Raw genomic sequence first — 19,315 nt, 5'->3', positions numbered from 1 at the left:
ACTGATGCCTGCGCTGTTTACTCCCCATGTATGCCAAGGAGTAGATGCCCATCTCCCTGGGGCATCAGGACTCCCGGCAATGGCCATCCTGCCAGGTGGCCCTTGCTGTGGCTGGGTGGTGCCCGTGGGGAGGGCCCTTGGTCGGAGGAGGTGGCATCAGGGTGGATGACATGCAATGAAGTGTGGCACATCATCTCTTGCTGGTGGCCAGCCACCAGCAGTCTCTAAGCGTTCGAGGGCTCATTTTAAAGCTAACGTCTATGACCCCAAATCGTTCCCATCCCTGGCCACACCACGGGGGGAACGAAAGGCAATGAATGACAGTGACATGTATTCGCCCAGGTATCTCGTCTGTACCAGAGCTGATGGGGAATCCTTTGTATCCGTGAAGCCTCAGTTCTTTGTAGAGCATTTGGAGGACAAGTTCGGGGAGGTGGAGGGCTTGTCCAAAATGCGCTGTGGGTCAGTTTTGATAAAAACGGCATCCTCTGCCCAGTCACGCAGGTTACTTGCTTGTGACAAGTTGGGGGATGTTAACGTTACCATCACACCACATAAGAGTTTAAATATGGTCCAGGGTGTTATTTTCCATAGGGACCTCCTTTTGCAGTCTGATGATGAGCTGCGCGCCAACTTAGTGTGTAGAGGTGTTCATTTTGTCCGGCGCGTTCATCGGGGTCCGAGGGACAATCGGGTTGCTACAGTTGCCTTCATCTTGACCTTTGAGGGTGATACATTACCGGAGAAGGTCAAGGTGATGGTCTACCGTTGTGACGTCAAGCTCTATATCCCTCCCCCAATGTGGTGCTTTAAGTGTTGGAAGTTTGGCCATATGTCTTCCTGCTGTACTTCCAGCCTCACATGTCGAGATTGTGGACGCCCATCTCATCCCGATACTCCATGTGCTCCGCCTCCCACCTGTGTCAACTGTGGAGAGCCTCAGTCACCTTGCTCCCCAGACTGCAGGATCGTACAGAAAGAACGCAAAATCATGGAATATAAGACCCTGGACCGACTGACTTACACCGAGGCTAAGCGGAAATTTGAACGGCTACATCCTGTGCGCATATCATCTTACGCCTCCACTGTCACCCCTGCTCCAGCTCCTTTAGCTACACCACAAACAGTCAGCTCTCAGTCAGAGGACCTCACCTGCCCGCTTGACGATGGGGGCCCCTTCTCTCGCTGTTGCTTCCACACCATCTACCTCGGGATCAGCACCCACTAAACCACCAGGGACACCAGTCCCCACTTCTAAGCCGGAGAAGCGTAAGTCTTCTTCGGCTTCTCTCGCTCGGAAGGGATCCCTTGGGTCACTCCCTTCCCAGGTTCCTACCAGCGGCACAGCAGACACCAACCAGTAGCTGAAGAAGCCACAGATGGCTGGTCGTCGAGCTTCGCGATCATCTTCGGTCCTGGAGACTGACTCCAATAAGCCCTCTCAACAACGGCAACCAAAGGAACAGTGAGAGAAAACGACATTGAAGACCCGTAAGACCAAGGCACCTGCGGTGGCACCTACTCCACCGCTACCTACAAGCTCTGCGTCTGAGGATGAGGTGGAGATTCTTGCGTCTGCTGAGGACCTCGATCTCGCCGGTCCCTCAGATGCAATGGATAGAACTTGCACGGGTGCTCCGTCGGAGGCAGCAGGTGACCCAGCGGCGTAATCTGCCTTCCCAGTCCCGTCACGCCTTTCTCGGACATGGACAATATCATCCTCCAGTGGAACTGCAGCGGTTTCTTCCATCATCTAGCTGAGCTCTGACAACTTATCAGCCTTCACCCTTTCTTCTGCATTGCTCTTCAGGAAACTTGGTTTCCAGCAATGCGAACCCCCGCCCTCCGTGGCTATCGGGATTATTATAAGAACCGGGCAGCTTATGAAAGGGTATTGAGCCTCTCTCTAATGCCGCCATTGATGTGGTGGTTCACTCCGTCACCACCGTCATCGTTACTACCGCAGAATCTTCCATTCCCCATTCTTCTGGGTCCCCTCTGAGGAGGACTGTGCCTTGGTGGTCGCCTGAGATTGCTAAGGCGATTAAAGATCGCTGGCGGGCGCTACAGCGTTACAAGTGACATCCCTGCGTGCACGGGCCCGCCGCCTTATCCGCCAAAGCGAGCAGGAGTGCTGGGAGCGATATGTGTCCACCATTGGCCTCCATGTCTCTCCATCGCAGGTCTGGGCCAAGATCCGACGCCTCTATGGCTATCGGACACCTGTCAGCGTCCCTGCGCTCTCACTGAATGGAGCAGTTTGTACAGACTCCGACGAAATTGCCAACAGCTTGGCAGAGCATTTTGCTCTGAGTTCCACTTCTTCCAATTACCAACTGGCCTTCCGCTCTATTAAAGAGCAGATGGAACGTCGGAGCCTTTCTTTTCGCACCCACCATCCTGAATCCTACAACGTTCCATTCAGTGAGTGGGAATTTCACAGTGCCCTCGCCGCTTGTCCTTATACCGCTCCTGGGCCAGATAGCATCCACTGTCAGATGCTGAAACACCTTTCAGTGGACTGCCAGTGATGGCTCCTCGACCTTTACAACTGTATTTGGGTCGAGGGTGAGTTTCCGTCGCAATGGCGGGAAAGTATTGTTATCCCCATTCTGAAACCCGGGAAGTACCCTTTGGAGGTAGACAGCTACCGTCCCATTAGCTTCACCAACGTTCTTTGCAAGTTGCTTGAACGGATGGTGAGCCGGCAGTTGAACTGGGTTCTGGAGTCTCAGGATGGCTTCCGTAAAGGCCACTCCGCCGCCGACAATCTGGTGAGCCTGGAGTCGTCCATCCGTACTGCCTTTGCCTGCCGTCAGCACCTGGTCGCTGTCTTTTTCGACATGCGGAAGGTGTACGATACGACATGTCGTCATCACATCCTTTCTACACTTCATGGATGGGGTCTTCGGGGCCGATCTTTATCCACAATTTTCTGTCATATCATACCTTCCGTGTGCAAGTCACGACCTCCCATAGTTCCTCCCGAGTTCAGGAGAACGGTGTGCCACAGGGCTCTGTTTTAAGTGTCTGCCTGTTTTTAATAGCCATTAACGAGCTCGCTGCGGCGGTGGGAACGTCTCTCAGCGTCCTTGTATGCTGACGACTTCTGCCTTTGCTACAGCTCTGTGGGCATTGCAGCTACTGAACGTCAGCTACAGGGCGCTATCCGTAAGGCGCAGTCTTGGGCTGTAGCTCATGGGTTCCAGTTTTCAGCAGCCAAGACCTGCGTTATGCATTTCTGCCGGCGACGCACTGTTCACCCGGAGCCGCAGCTTTATCTTGACGGCGAACTTCTTGCTGTGGTGGAGACCCACAGGTTTTTGGGTGTAGTTTTTGATGACCGGTTGACTTGGCTGCCTCACATTCGGCAGCTTAAACAGATGTGTTGGCGGCATCTAAATGCTATGCGATGCTTGAGCCACACCTGCTGGGGCGCCGACCGATCTACCCTGTTATGGCTCTACTAGGTGTTAATCCAGTCCCGTCTGGATTGTGGGAGCCTGGGTTATGGCTCAGCATCTCCATCTGTGTTGCGGGTGCTGGACCCAATCCTCCTCAGCGGGGTACACCTTGCCACTGGTGCTTTCCGTACCAGCCCTGTGGACAGCATACTAGTGGAGGCAGGTGTCCCTCCACTGCGGTTACGATGCCAACAATTACTGGCTGCTTATGCTGTCCATGTTTTTAGCTTGCCCGGGCATCCTAACTATCGTCTCCTATTCCCACAGTCGCACGTCCATCTTCCAGAACGTCGGCCCAGGGCTGGATGTACGATCGCGGTCCGCGTCTGAGAGCTTCTCTCCGGGCTTGGGGCTTTCCTCTTCCGCCTCCTTTCATGGCACCTCTGCGTACACCCCCATGGTGTGTGCCTCGCCCTCGCCTTCAGCTGGAATTGGCACAGGGCCCGAAGGCCACAGTCCCTCTGGAGGCCTTCTGCCGCCGCTTTCTTTCCATCCTCGCAACGTATCAGGGCTCTGGCATTGTTTACACTGACGGCTTGATGGTTGCTGGTCGTGTCAGTTATGCGCTAACTCTAGGGGACCATTCCGAACAACGTTCATTGCCGGCTGGCTGCAGCCTATACACTGCTGAGCTGGTCGCCATCTTTCGTACCCTAGAGTATATCCACTCCTGCTCAGGTGGATCTTTCGTGATCTGTAGTGATTCCCTGAGCGGTTTACGAGCTCTCGACCAGTGTTTCCCTCGTTCTCGTCTGGTGATGGCTATCCAGGAGTCCCTGCATACTCTTGCCCGTTGCGGCTGCTCTGTGGTCTTTGTTTGGACCCCAGGCCATTTTGGGATACCCGGCAATGAGAATGTTGACCGCCTGGCGAAAGAGGCCACCAGTAAACCATCTCTGGACGTTGGCCTCCCAGAGACTAATTTGCGAGCAGTCCTCCGCTGAAAAGTTTTTGCACTCTGGGATGCTGAATGGCGCGATCTAACCATGCCCAATAAACTCCGTGCTATAAAGGAGACGACGACTGTGTGGCATTCCTCCATGCAAGCCACTCTCAGCGACTCCGTTGTCCTTTGTCGGCTCCGTATTGGCCACGCCCGGGTGACGCATGGTTATTTATTGCGTCGTGAGGACCCGCCTCTGCCGCTGCGGGGCGGTTTTGACGGTGGTGCACATTTTATTGTCTTGTCCACTTTTAGCTGTGCTCAGGCAGACATATGCGCTGCCTGATACGCTCCCTGCCCTTTTAACTGATGACCCTGCTATGGCTATGGCTGACTTAGTTTCACGTTTTATTTGGGCAGGGGTGTTTTATCATTTAGTCTGAGTGTTTCTGTTTTATTTTATTGTTTTGTGTTGATTCTGGCCTTTGGCCTACGATTTTAAACGGAGTTTTTAATGTGTTCTCTGTGGTTGGCTTTTCCTTTTTTTATCTCTATGGTCAGCCAACCACCGTCACACTCTGTGAGATTTTAATTTGTTTTGTCTGATCTCTGTGTGAGTCTTTATCGTCCTGTGTCGTCTGACATCTTTTCTGTTGTTCGTTTTTAATTCTCTGTGGGTGATTTTTGGAAAAAGCGACCAATGACCATTGCAGTCTGGTCCCTTTAACCCCCCACAAACCAACCAACTAAGTAGGAAACTAGTTGAATCATTCTGTGGAGCTTGTGCAAGTTTAGTATGTTCTATGCTTTGCTAAGGATGTTACGAGCATTGATATCTGTGACAGACTGCACAATGATCTTACTGCTTCCAATGTTAGTCTTGTATAAGAACCATGAGGGCAAAATTATGTGCCTCCCCTCCCTCCCTCTGGGGGCCGGCCGTGGTGGCTGTGCGGTTCTGGCGCCGCAGTCCGGAACCGCAGGACTGCTACGGTCGCAGGTTCGAATCCTGCCTCGGGCATGGGTGTGTGTGATGTCCTTAGGTTAGTTAGGTTTAAGTAGTTCTAAGTTCTAGGGGACTTATGACCTAAGATGTTGAGTCCCATAGTGCTCAGAGCCATTTTCCCTCTGGGGGCTCACAACTGTTATGCAGGTATGTGCTTGGCTACCATGGGGCTCCAGCCTTTGCAATATTACTTCCCTTCCATGCTGTATGCTTGTACTTCCGGTATCCCTTCCTTCCTCTCTCTCTCTCTCTCTCTCTCTCTCTCTCTCTCTCCTTTGGATAATTTTTTGTGGTGGCGACCTTGCTTGGACCTGGTTTATGATTGAGCCTCGAGTTTCCGCTTCCAGCATATTCTACAACTTTTAATAAACACATGGTCTCCATTGTTGGGTTTGACCTGCCAACAATTTTCAAAATTGTCCAGAAGTGTGGATTGTGCAGGGAAGGTCGTCCAGTGCAGTGTGTGTGCCACTTTTGTGCCTTTCCAGCTGTGAACCCTTCCCATAAATACAGTAATACACCCAAACTCCAACACAGTAGCCATCCTGTTGTGGGTGCCCATTTTTCCTGGGGCAAGGGGATTACTGGCCGGTGAAATTATCACCCACAATACTTTGTTTGTATAAGAACTGGAATGATTCCTTCATGACGACAAAGCCCTTGTTCTATGCGGAGCACTTAGAAGATAAGTCTTAAACGCTGATGATGAGCTACATGCAAACTTGGAGCGACAGGGTGTACACTTCGTCTGTCATGTTCATATGGGGCCGAGGGACGAGAGGGTTGCTACTAGGGCCTTCGTCTTGGCCTTTGAGAGTGATTCATTGCCTGAAAAGGACAAGGTGATTGTATACTGACACAGTGTCAATGTCAAGCCCCCACGCCATACTTCCATATGCGGTACTTCAACTGCTTGGCATTTTAGCACACCTTCATGTTGCAATCTAAAAAGATTGTAGACAAGCACTACATGTGAATGCTCTGTGTGCACCTCCCCCATCTGTGTCAACTGTGGAAAGCACCATTCTCCCTACTCACCAGATTGCACTGTTTTCCAGAGTGAAAAGAAAATTCAAGAGTACAAGACTGGACAAACACGGTTACTTATAGGCCAAGAAGAAGTAACAGTGGCTGCACCCACCATGTCAACTAATGTTATATGCTACATCTATGACATCGTCCCCTTTGGCATTGGTGCTCCTGACTGTTACATCTCCTCAGGGCTGCACAACCATGCCTGCCCCTGTGATTGTTGGGGGCTCCCCTCTTGCTGCTTCCCCCACACTTACTTTGCAATCAGTGGCTTCCCATCCACCATGGACATTGGCCCCCACCTCCCAACCAGAGACAAATCACCTTCCTCTGGCTTCTCTCACCAGGAAGGCGTCGCTCGGGACATTTTCTTCTTAGGTTTCCACTGGTCTGCAACCAGGTGCCAGCCAGTGGCTGAAGAAGTCACAGGCTGCTGGTTGCAGGACATTACGAACATCATCTCTACTTGAAACTGATACAGAAAAGCCCTTGCAATTATTGAAATCATCTAAGGAGAGGAAAGACAAGAAAAAGTCTTCTAAGGAGGATGACATACTGATGGCCTCCATGCCACCAGATCCCATCTGGTCCATTCCTGCGGCTGAGGCAGATATTCAGACGATCTCTAGGACCTGGTTCGGACCACACTGCAGGACCCAGAACCTGCGTGTATTCATGCCATAACCCCTCAATAAGTAGCAACAGGTGACCCTAAGGCATAACCTGTGCCCTTGGTCACTTCATAGCCTCACTGTACAACATTGTTCCACAGTGGAATTGTAGCAGTTTTTTCCAACACCTGGCTGAACTATGAAATCTTTTAAGCATTTTTCCTGCCTTCTGCATTGACCTTCAGGAGACTTGGTTTTCAATGTTGCAGACCGCAGCCCTTTGTGGATACTGGGGATGATATAAGAATCATGCTGCCAATGACAGCGTGTTGGGCGGAGTTTGTACATATGTTTTATACACACTATATCGTGAATGTGTGCCTCATGATACACCTTTGGAGGCTGTGGCTATTCAATTAAGGGCGTTTCAGAATATTACCATTTGCAGTGTTTACTTCCATCCTGATAATTGTCTCGTAACATACTATTCGCACTGGTGTCTCAGCTACCCCACCTTTCCTAATCTTGGGTTATTTCAATGCCCATAACCCTTGATGGGGTGGAACTATGGTCACTGGCTGCAGTAAAGACATCAAAAACTTAGTGGCACAAGTTGACCTGGCACAAGTTGACCTTTGCCTCTTGAATATTGGCACTCCCACATACTTCTGTGATATACCTTTCCATTTGCACCCTTGTCATCTCCCATCCATCCCCTGGAAGGTCCACGATGACCTGTGTGATGTGACCCCTTCCCAAAGTTCCTGTCCCTGCCTTGGTGTTGTCACTCCCCTGGATGCCTGCCCAGATGGCTTCTCAACATTGCTCACTGAGATGCTTTCATCTCCGCTGTTGGCTTCGGCTCCCAACTGCATGGAGATATTGATCAGGCAGTCCAGAATACAAATACAGCCATTCTTTCAGCAGCTGACTTAGTGATCCCCTGTTCCTCGAGCCCACCCTGATGGAAGACAGTACCTTGGAAATCACAGAGGCCATTTGATATCACAGGCAGGCTCTCTAATGCTGTAAGCGGCACCTTTTGATGGAGCACCTTATTGCCTTTAAATGGCTCCATGCTCCGATCCACCACCTAATAGAGAGACAGAAGCAAGAATGGTGCGTTTCAACTATCAGATCATGAGGCTCTCCTTAGCAGGTCTGGGCTAAGATGAGATGTCTCTCTGGATACCAGACACCTGTAAGTGTACCTAGTATCACCTCGAATGGCACTGTCTACATTGACACCGAGTCTGTCACCATACATTTTGCTCTGCGCTAACCTGAAATTTCAGCGTCTGAACATTATCAATCTCCCTGTCCTAAAACAGTAGTTGGGGCAAAAACAAGTATCTTTTACTACATGCCATCTGGAGCCATATAATACTCCATTCAGTGAGGGGAATTAATCAGTGTCCTCAACCACAGCCCTGATACAGTTCAAGCACCTGACCGCATCCACAACCCCACAACCATCTATTGGTGGATTGTCAGTGTCAAATCCTTGCCATCTTTAAGCACATATGGAGTGAGAATGAGTTCCCATTACAGTGGTGAGAAAGAGTTATTGTCCCAATACTGAAACCAGGTAAGCACCTTCTAAGAGGTGGACGGTTACCACACAAGAAGTCTCACCAATGTTCTCTATAAGTTACTTGAATGCATGGTGAGCCGATGGCTACATTGGGTCCTTGAGTCTCGGGGTCTTCTGGTTCTATCGCAGGGTGGTTTTTGATAAGGCTGTTCCACTATTGATAATCTTGTTTACTTGGAGTCTGTCTTCTGAACAGCTTTTGCCCAATGACACCACCTTATAGCTGTCTTCTTTGACATGCAAAAGGCTTATGACACCACATCCTTGCAACCTTACATGAGTGGGGTCTCCAGGGTCTGCTTCAAATTTTCATTCAAAACTTCCTGTCTCACAGTAAGTTCTTGGATCAAGTTGGTACTTCACACTGTAGCCCCCATATCCAAGAGAATAGGGCCCCACAGGGCTTTGTACAAAGTGTCCCTCTCTTTCTAGTAGCTGTCAATGATCTAGTACTAGCAGTGAGGTCCCCATTATCATGATCCTTGTGTGCCATACAAAAGGTGCAGGCGAGGGCCCTCACCCATGGCTTTTGATTTTCCACCACCAAGACTCGTGTCTTTCACTTCTGTTGCCGTCGTACTGTTCACCCACAACCAGAATTTACCTCGTCGACAAACTACTCAATGTGGTCGAGACATTGCTTTTTAAGACTGGTCTTCGATTCTGGGCTGACATGGATTCCCCATCTTAGCGAGCTTAAGCAAGTGTGCTAGTACACTTTGCTGCCTAACACCAGCTGGGCTGCAAATCACACTACCCTTCTGTAGCTTTACAAAACCCTAACACAATCCTGCCTCGATTATGGGAGTCTGGCATACGGTTAGGCATCGGCATCAGCATTGCGGTTACTGGAACTGATACACCATTGTGGGATTCAGCTTGCGACAGGAGCCTTTTGAAGTAGCACTGTGAACAGCTCACTTGTGGAGGCTGGGGTCTTTCCATTGCAGATCAGGTGCCAACAACAGTTTGTCAATTATGCTACCCATGTTCGCAGCTCGCTAAGCATGTGAACTACCATCTCATCTTTCCAAACACAGTAATCCATCTTCCCCAACAGTGACACCGATCAGGGAATATGATCGCAATGTACATTCGGTCTGTACTCAATACTTCAGTTGTTTCCTCTACCACCACTCTTATGTACTCCTCTGTGGTGCATCCCTCAGCCACAGCTTTGTCTTGACCTACCACATGATCTGAAAGACTCAGTTCATCCTGAGGCCTCTGCTGCTATTTTTCTCCATCCTTGGCACATCGCAGGGTTCAGAAGTCATCTACACTAATGGCTCAGTGGTTGCTGGTCATGTAGGCTTTGCTTGTACTCAAGTGGGACATACTGAACTGCTTTCCTAGCCAGATGGCTGTAGTGTTTTCACTGTGGAGTTGGTAGCCATCTATCCTGAGCATATCCGTTTGTACACTAGTGGATCCTTTGTCATCTGCAGAGACGTCTTGAGCAGTTCACAAGCTCTTGGCCAGTGCCACCCTTGCCATCCCTTGGTCATTGCTATCCATGATTCCCTGTATGCAATTGAACAGTGTGGGCAGTCTGTCTTTTGTCTGGACTCTGGGCCACATTGGGATCCAGGGGAATGAACTCGCTGATAGCCTGGCCAAACAGGCCACCAGTAAACCATCTCTGGAGATTGGTATTCTGGAAACAGGCCTCTGATTGATAATATGCCATCAAGTTGTAGGTGTCTGGAATATAGAATAGCTCACTCTGATTTGACCAAACTAACTATGGGTGGTAAAGGAGACTGAGTTTGTGGAGGTCCTCCATTCAGGCTTCTCGCAAGAACTCAACTGTCCTTCGATGGCTCCGCATCGGCTATACTTCTGATTCGTGGTCATCTCCTCTGTATTGAGGACCCACCCCACTGTCATTGTCACGTCCACATTTTTCTGGACTGTTCCAACTGAACCACCCTGTAACAGACTCTTAATCTCCCTGACTCATTACACCTGGTGTTAGGGGACAGTGCCCCAGTGGCTGACATAATTTTACATTTTATATGTGAAGCAGGCTTTTACCATCCTCTTTAAGGGAGGGTCGATTGACCTTATCCACCTATTGACGGGGTGGCAGAAAACTCTATTGCCTCCTCTGCCCAGATAAGGTTGCAACTGTCTGGGCTTGGTAGTGCAGCCCAGTCCTCACCCTGCCTGCTATTTTACTCTCCTTCCTCCCTCTTGTGTGGTCTATTAGACTTATCTGTGTTTCTGTCTCTCTGTGCTTCTCTTGCCCTTTGTGTTGCTAGTCTTTCCAAGGCATTCTTAATAGAGTACCTGTTCTAAATGATTGACATTGGGGTCTCTCTCCCCCATCATTGTACCCTGTGTTCAGGGTCATCAAGCTGCTCCTTAGATGGGGCATCTTGCTTACCTTTCTTCCTCTGTCTCCCATTCTTCTTTTTGTCCCTTACCAGAGCTTTGCTGGCATTGGTGGTAACAGCTACAATTCCACAGAATGTCGGAGCCATTGAGGCAGCAATTTTGAACAACAGTCATGTGCAACTACGAATCTTATCACAGCAATTCAACACTTCATATGGTGCGGTAATCAATATTGTTCATGACACATTGAAATTCCATAAAGTTAGTGCTAGATGGGTGCCTAAGTATCTGACAGATGAACACAAGTGCCAGCAAATGATAAATTTTGATCATTTAATGCATCACACCACAGAAGGGCATGATTTTTTGAAAGAAATAATTGTGGGTGTACCACTGCACGCCTGAAACAAAGTAGACCTGAGTGGAGTGGAAACTTGCTGGTTCCCCAGTATGAACAAAATTTGAAGTGACTCAGTCTGCTGGGAAAGTACTTGTGACAGTGTTCCAGGATATTCATGGTGTGTTATTGGTGAAATTTGCTGAATGTGGGACCACTGTGAATGCTGTAGTCTACATCAAAACTTTGGTTAAGTTGTCATGCCCTTCGTGACGAACACAACAAAATTAATGTTGATGGTGTCAGACTTCATGACAATGCTTGCTCACATGTTGCTGCTCATGTTCATGATAAAAATCCTCAGATTTGGGTGGGAGGTGCTCCCACTTCCACCACACTCTCCGGACCTTGCACTATCGGACTTTTGTCAGTTTGGTCCCATGAAGAAACTCCTGTCCAGTCAATGCTTTGTGACAGGAATGGAAGTGAAATCAGCAGTCCACAGATGGCTGTACTCCAACCAAATGGACTTCTTACAAATAGGACATATTGAAATTAGTAACATGGATGGAGAAATGTGTTGAGAACATTGGTGATTATGTAGGAAAGTAGGTAAAAAAAGGAAGTTCATTTGTGATTTTTGTTTTGCTACCTATTAAACTTTTTGGTAATAAAATGTGCATTTTATCAATCGGAAGGCTTGTTGGTTGCAGCTCCCTACGCTAGTCTAATTTGTGCAAGCCGTTCCATCTGTGCAGAAAATACTTTAGTCTATTTGTGTCATAATTTTACCTTCAAATTGTCTCAGTTCATCTTAATTAAGCTTAAACGTTCTTCTGTACAAGTGTATTAAAAGACCTACTGTGCTCTTCATATCTGAACTGTTTATTGTTCATGTTTCACTTCCGTACAAGGCTACATTTAAACCCGACTCTCTTACCTGATAAATTATTCTTGCCTTTTTGCATCAATTTTCTTGAATCAGTTCTAAAATTTATTGTGGTTCGGGCTGCTGAATGACCCTGATAACAAATACTGGCTCTACAATCATAGGAGTGGGTCATCCACTGATGTTCATATGTCCTAATGACAGCAGCAGATGTCTACAGAACGTTTTTCCAGGAAAGGATTGTCCTGAGGCCAAAAACCGCATAAAAAACAATGACGAAATCAGTTTTTAATTGCCGTAAAGATGGCGCAAGACATGTTCAATATTATGTCCACCATCTGCTCCAAGTTGAAACTGAGAAACATGTCCCACAACACATCTGAGAGTCTTGGGGGTCATGCTAAGAATGTGTTGTGCAATGCATGCCTGCAGTTAAACTATATTTTTAATCGGAACACTAAAATTGCCATCTTTCAGATAGCCCAACAGCCAGAAATCACACAAATTAAGAGCAGGCAATCTAGACAGCTAGGCTGTTGGGAAAGGACGGATGATAATTCTAGCATTTCCAAAATGTCTCGGCAGTCATCCGAAGACCAGTATCAGTTGCAAAGTGATTTAGAAAAGATTGCTGTATGGTGTGGCAGGTGGCAGTTGACGCTAAATAATGAAAAGTGTGAGGTGATCCACATGAGTTCCAAAAGAAATCCGTTGGAATTCGATTACTCGATAAATAGTACAATTCTCAAGACTGTCAATTGAACCAAGTACCTGGGTGTTAAAATTACGAACAACTTCAGTTGGAAACACCACATAGAAAATATTGTGGGGAAGGCAAGCCAAAGATCGCGTTTCATTGGCAGGACACTTAGAAGATGCAACAAGTCCACTAAAGAGACAGCTTACACTACACTCATTCGTCCTCTGTTAGAATATTGCTGCGCGGTGTGGGATCCTTACCAGGTGGGATTGACGGAGGACATCGAAAGGGTGCAAAAAAGGGCAGCTCGTTTTGTATTATCACGTAATAGGGGGGAGAGTGTGGTAGATAGGATACGCGAGTTGGGTTGGAAGTCATTAAAGCAAAGACGTTTTTCGTCACGGCGAGATCTATTTACGAAATTTCAGTCACAAACTTTCTCTTCCGAATGCGAAAATATTTTGTTGAGCCCCAACCTACATAGGTAGGAATGATCATCAAAATAAAATAAGAGAAATCAGAGCTCGAACAGAAAGGTTTAGGTGTTCGTTTTTCCCCGCGCGCTTTTTGGGAGTGGAATGGTAGAGAGATAGTATGATTGTGGGTCGATGAACCCTCTGCCAAGCACTTAAATGTGAATTGGAGAGTAATCATGCAGATGTAGATGTAGCTGCTTCACTGGATGTCCAATGTGTATAGAAGCACCATCTTGCATCAGAATGATCCTATCCATGCTGTTAAATGATTGGAATGACACTGTTGTGTGAAAGACTCTCATTGTGTTAGTCAGTGATGGTGTATGTTAAAGTATTTGAAAAGATGATGCTGTTATTAACATCTAGAATAATTTCAGTGAAGCTGAGGAACAGATTTTGTAAATGTTCTGTCTAGTGTGTGGTATTATACAGTAATGAATCATGGACTATTAAAACAGTAGAAAGAAATTTAGAAAGATTCAAAGTGTGGCTATGGAGAAGAATGCTCAAGGTAAAGTGGATTGAAGAAAAGAACGTACATAGTGGTGATGAGGAGGAAAAAAAGCTTGGCTGGAACATATACTGCATAAGAACTATCTGCCAGAAAGAATTATAAAGGGAAAAGTGGAAGGAATGAGAGGAAGAGGTGGGAAGAAATTGGAAGAGTTGAAACCTGTTATGGAGAGAGTAACCCTTTAAGAGATACCTGGCTGTTACCTTTGGTATCCCATCTTTGTACTCTGCTCTGCTTTGGTCAGGCTTACAAAACTCCACTTTACTTCTGTGTTAACCTCTGTCTGAGATGGGAGCCAACTGGCCTTGTAAACTCAACAGTCTTGACAGGCACCTTCAGAATTTAAGGGGCTTTTCTGGTCTATAGGTCCAATTTGTACCTTATTTTCAACATTTGACATGAAATTGAAAGATAAGTCAAACAATGCTTATATCCTTTTATTCATCTGTCTTTCAGCTGCATTAAATTTTTTTTGTCCAAAAATATTAAGCGGTTATAAACAAAATGGTGCTAAAGATTGTAATGTGTCGTGCACTGGTAGGTGCAAAAATCTGGCCATTTTCAAATGGCCTTCTCTTTGAATTGGTGAAGGATCACTGAATGCTACTTCGTATGACCTGGCAGCCTTCCCTTCCCTGGCTACACCATGGGAGGAGGGCCGGGCTTTCCATCTTGGGATGAAACACTTTCCCCACTACTTAGTCTGTACTAGGACGGATGGGGACACATTCATTGCCACAAAGCCATTGTCTTTTTTGTGGAGAATATAGAGGACAAGTTTGGTGAAGTGAAGTTTCTCAGTAAGAAGCAGTCGGGCTCCCTGTTGATCAGAGCTTCTTCTGCCACCCAATCTGCAGCTCTTCATGCTTGTGATCCTCTTGGCAATGTCCCATTGTTTATTACCCCTCAGTAATCTCTGAATATGGCCCAGGGAGTGGTTTTTCATAGGGACCTCATCCTGTAAACTGATGAGGAACCCCAGGGTAATCTGGAGTGATGCAGCAGCATTCATTTTGTTCGATATGTGCAGAAGGGTCGCAGAGACAACCACGCCAGTACTGGCAGTTCCCTTCTTTTGGAGGGGGATACCCTCCCGGAGAAGATCAAGGTTATGTGCAACAGATGCGAGGTGAAACTGTGCATCTCACAATGCACGAGGTGCTTTCGGTGCTTGTGTTCTAGCCATATGTCTTCCTGCTGTATGGTGTGGACCCTCTGTGTGGTGACTGGACACTCATTCCATGAGGGAAGTCACTGCATTTGTCAGTTGTCATAACCGCCACTCCCCTCACTTGCCAGATTGCGTAGCTCACAAGAGTAAAAAAAAGGTCCAAGAGTAAAAGTCCCTGGATCGCCTGTCTTGTACTGAGGCTTGCCAGAAATATGAGAAACTCCATCCGGTGTCACATTCTTCAACTTTTGCCTCTGTTACATCCGTTCTGCCTCGGTTACATCCGTTCTGCCTTCTAACTCTTCCTTACTGCAGCCCTGTCCCCTCTCTCTTCCCCCTGCACTGCAGTTCCCACGATGTCTCTCAGGGAACCACTCTCCCTCCCTGGCTGAAGAAGTGCACCCCTTCTTCGGGACCTGCCAGTGATGGGGCTGTGCCCAGCCTCCCCCCTACCTCCCTCCTTCCCCCCCCCTCCCCTCCTCCCAGGGCCCCTCTGCCTGGCCTTTCACAGGCCGGAAGGCTACTAAAACTGTCATGAGATGCACCATTTGTGCACCTCAATGTCGCCTGCTCTCTTTTGGTTCTGGATCTTGCAAAAGCCTGTACTCCCTCTGTGCCCTGCTTGCCTCCATCTCTGAAAGAGAAGAAGAAGAAACCAAAGTTCCAGGACAATCCCCCCCTCCCCTCCCCCCCTTCCCCCGGTGTCTCCAGAGGTGCCATCTTCCCCCCCCCCCCCCCCCCCTCCCCCAATCCCCCGTCACAACCTGAGTCTGACATCTTATTTATGGATGTCATCCTATTCTTATCAGTGACGACCACTGATCAAGTGATATGACTTCCTCTCGACTTCTTTGTCTAACCTGGATCTCGCCGCACGGTAATTCATGGAATTGCATTGGATACCATCATCACCTACCAGAAATACAATCTCTTGTTTCCTCCTATTCTGTGTTCTATCTTGCTTTTCAAGATACGCACTTCCATGATGGCTCTGTTTTCATGGTTATTTGGCATTCTGTTGGAACTGTGCTGGCCTTTGTATAGCATCTGCAGGGGTCTGCACTTTGGTTCGCTCCAATGTCATTAGTGACTGGATTCCCCTTTGTGCAAACCTGGAAGCAGTAGTGGTTAGAGTGCAAATGACTTTACCAGTCACCGTTTGCAATGTCAACCTCCCTCCAGGTAGGCCATTTCCTTATGTTCAATTGTCTGCCTTAATACAGCAACTCCCGGCCCCATTTCTCCTCCTCAGGGACTTCAATGCACGCCACCTGCTGTGGGGGAGTGCCACTTTAATGGGTAGTGGGTCTCCTAATTGACGAAATTATTACAGACTTTGATTTGTGTCTCATCAATGGTGGTTCCCCTAACCACTTCAGTGCTTCTCATGGCACCTTTACTTCTGTGGATCTCACGATCTCCCCTGCTCTCATGGCTTTCCTATATTGGCCATCTCATGATGACCTTAGTGACAGTGACCACTTTCAGGTGATTCTCTCATTCCGCTGCCAGGCAGACAGCCCCCCCCCCCCCCCTCCCTCCCACCTTGAGCATTCTCCAGGGCCAATTGACTTTTATATATGTCTGCTGTGCACTTTCACACCTCTCTCTCGAACTGCATTGATTATGTCGTGTAGGCCATCTCTGCCACTATTCTTCATGTTGCTCGCACTGCTGTCCTCCTTGTCATCAACCAGTAGTGTCGCTGCCCAGGACCACCAATGGGTGATGCAGCAATTTGAACAATATTAAGCAGAGCAAAGAGGAGAACTGTTTCCTCCTTGGGGACGTATGCCTTTTTCTTGCAGGTTTATTCCAAGCTCTGTAGCCTTCTGGGGCACCATCGGCAGTCAACAGTCCAGGGTCTTATCCTCCAATGTACTCAGTTAACTGATCCATTGGTCCTTGAAGAACATCTCGCAACACACTTTGTGACGGTATCGGTATCCTCTTCCTATCCAGTTACTTTTCTCTCGCAGAAATGCTGAGTTGAGCAGACCCCTTTCTGTTTCAACTCCCATCATGCTAAACCTTATAATGAACCATTCACTGAATGGGGATTCTTGCAGACTCTTACCTCTTCACATGGCATGTCACAGACCCAGATTCCATCCACAACCAGATGATCCAACAATTGGGTGCTACCCAGACGTTACATATACTCAGGGTCTCCAAATGCATTTCGCTCATGGGTGCTTTCCCATTGCAATGGCGAGACAGTATAGTTATCTCCATCCTTAAGCCTGAGATGAATCCAATGTCTCTTGACAGCTACTGCCTAATTAGCCTGACAAATGTACTTTGTAAACTGCTCGAGAGGATGGTTAGCTTCCAAATATGTTTGGTACTCGAATCTTGGGGCCTTTTGTCCCTGTATCAGTGTGGCTTCTGGGAAGGACAATCTCCAACAGACCATTTTCTCAGATTCGAAACTGCAATCGGCCAGGCTTTTACTAACTGTCGGCACCTTGTTGCGGTCTTCTTTGACCTACATAAGGCATGCAACACAGCTCGGGGCCATCACATTTTAGTTACTCTCCTTGACTGGGGCTTATGCAGCCCCCTTCATATTTTTATCTGTGAGTTTTTATCCCACCAGCTCTTCTGGGTTTGAGTTGGCACTTTACTCAGCACCCCTCAGATTCAGGGGAACAGTAGTCCACAGATTTCTGTGTTAAGTGTCACTCTCTTCATCAATGGACTCATAACATCTGTTGGGCCTGTGGTTACCCCTGTGTTGTATGTAGACGATTTTTGCATTGATGCAGCTCTCACTCGGTAGCGTCTGCTGAGCACCGGCTCCAAGGTGCCATGCAATGTGCCTCTGCATGGGCCGTCTCCCATGGCTTCCAGTTTTCTCTCTCCAAGACGTGGGTTATGCACTTTTGTCATCGACAAACAGTACACACCAATCCAGAACCTTATTTAGGCAGCCAGATCCTTGATGTTGTGGCACAGTCCCATCTGTTGGTTCTTATTTTTGATAAAAACCTGACGTGGCTGCCCCATATTCACCACCTAAGACTACATGCTTGTGAAAGCTTAATGCTCTCTGCCTCCTGGCCAACACATTTTGGGGTGCAGACCATGCTACTCTTCTCCACCTTTATCATGCTCTGGTGTTTTCCAGGCTAGATTATGGTAGTCAGGTTTATGGTTCAGCGGCTTCTTCCACTCTGAAAATGTTTGACCCTGTTCACCATTATGGGGTGTGTCTGGCTATTGGTGCCTTTTGCACTAGTCTTGTTGACAGACTCCTCGCAGAAGCAAGGATTCCCCCTCTATAAATACATCTGAGGAGCCAACTCCTGGTTTCTTATGCAGTCGCCATTTACAGTTTCCCTGACCATACTGTGTACCCTGTCCTCTTTGCAAAATAGGGACGTCTCCCTCCTGATAATCACCCAAGGGTGGGATTGCTGGTTGGAATGAGTCTCACTTGCCTCTGTTGGGACATCGTCTCTGCCACCTCTATGGTTTTCTGGTGCTTGTATGTTCCATCCTCACATCGTTCCAGTGTGTCACCATCTTCTACACTGATGGTTCTAAGATGATAGATAAGACGGGATATGCTTTCACATCGTCTACTGGCTTAGAACACAATTTATTTCTGGAATCATGACAACAGAGCCACTAGCCATCAACAGGACCAGGGCCCTCCATTTCCTTTTTCTCAGGCCGCCCTCCACAGTGTTTGAATATGTACCGACTCTATGAGCAGCTTGCAGGCTATCTACTAATGCTACTGTCTTCATCCTTTGGCTCAGCTATCCATGACGTTCTCTCTGCCCTTTACCATGCCACCTGCAGAATTGACTTTCTCTGCATCCTGAATTCTGTGAGCATCCCAGCGAATGAATTGGCTGACCATTTGGCTAGAGAAGCAGAAACAGATATTTACCCCATCCCCAATTCCCTTTCACGATTACAGCTGCGGATATGCGTATCTGTCAAATATCTCTTTGCCCAAAAGTGAATGACATCTGGTGCGGTGCTACTTTCAGTAATAAACTCCGCACCCTCAATGAGTCTAGTGTGGTTTGGCGCTCTTCCTTGTGCTCGTCTCAGGAGGAGTCGACTGTCTTATGCTGTCTACGTATTGACCATACAAGGCTCATTTATTGTTTCCTCTTGCATAATGAATCACCCTTCCCCCTCCCCTTCCAATGTGATTGTGGAGCCAGACTGATGGTATCCCATATATTGGTGGAATGTCCCCTTCTTTCCCCACTTCATTGTAACTATAGTCTTCCAGATTCCTTAAATTTAATGTTAGCAGACCATTCATGGATGGTTGA

General features: G+C 47.8%; 1 protein-coding gene across 2 annotated transcripts in view; it reads left to right on the top strand.

The window, feature by feature from the left end:
• LOC124544753 (ceramide phosphoethanolamine synthase-like) overlaps positions 1–19,315 on the top strand; it is a 78,641-nt gene that overhangs the window by 11,367 nt on the left and 47,959 nt on the right. The window lies entirely within an intron of this gene.

This window comes from Schistocerca americana, chromosome 8 (genome assembly GCF_021461395.2).
Source record: "Schistocerca americana isolate TAMUIC-IGC-003095 chromosome 8, iqSchAmer2.1, whole genome shotgun sequence".
NCBI classification, from domain to species: Eukaryota; Metazoa; Arthropoda; class Insecta; order Orthoptera; family Acrididae; genus Schistocerca; species Schistocerca americana.
This window is presented reverse-complemented; position numbering and strand designations above follow the sequence as displayed.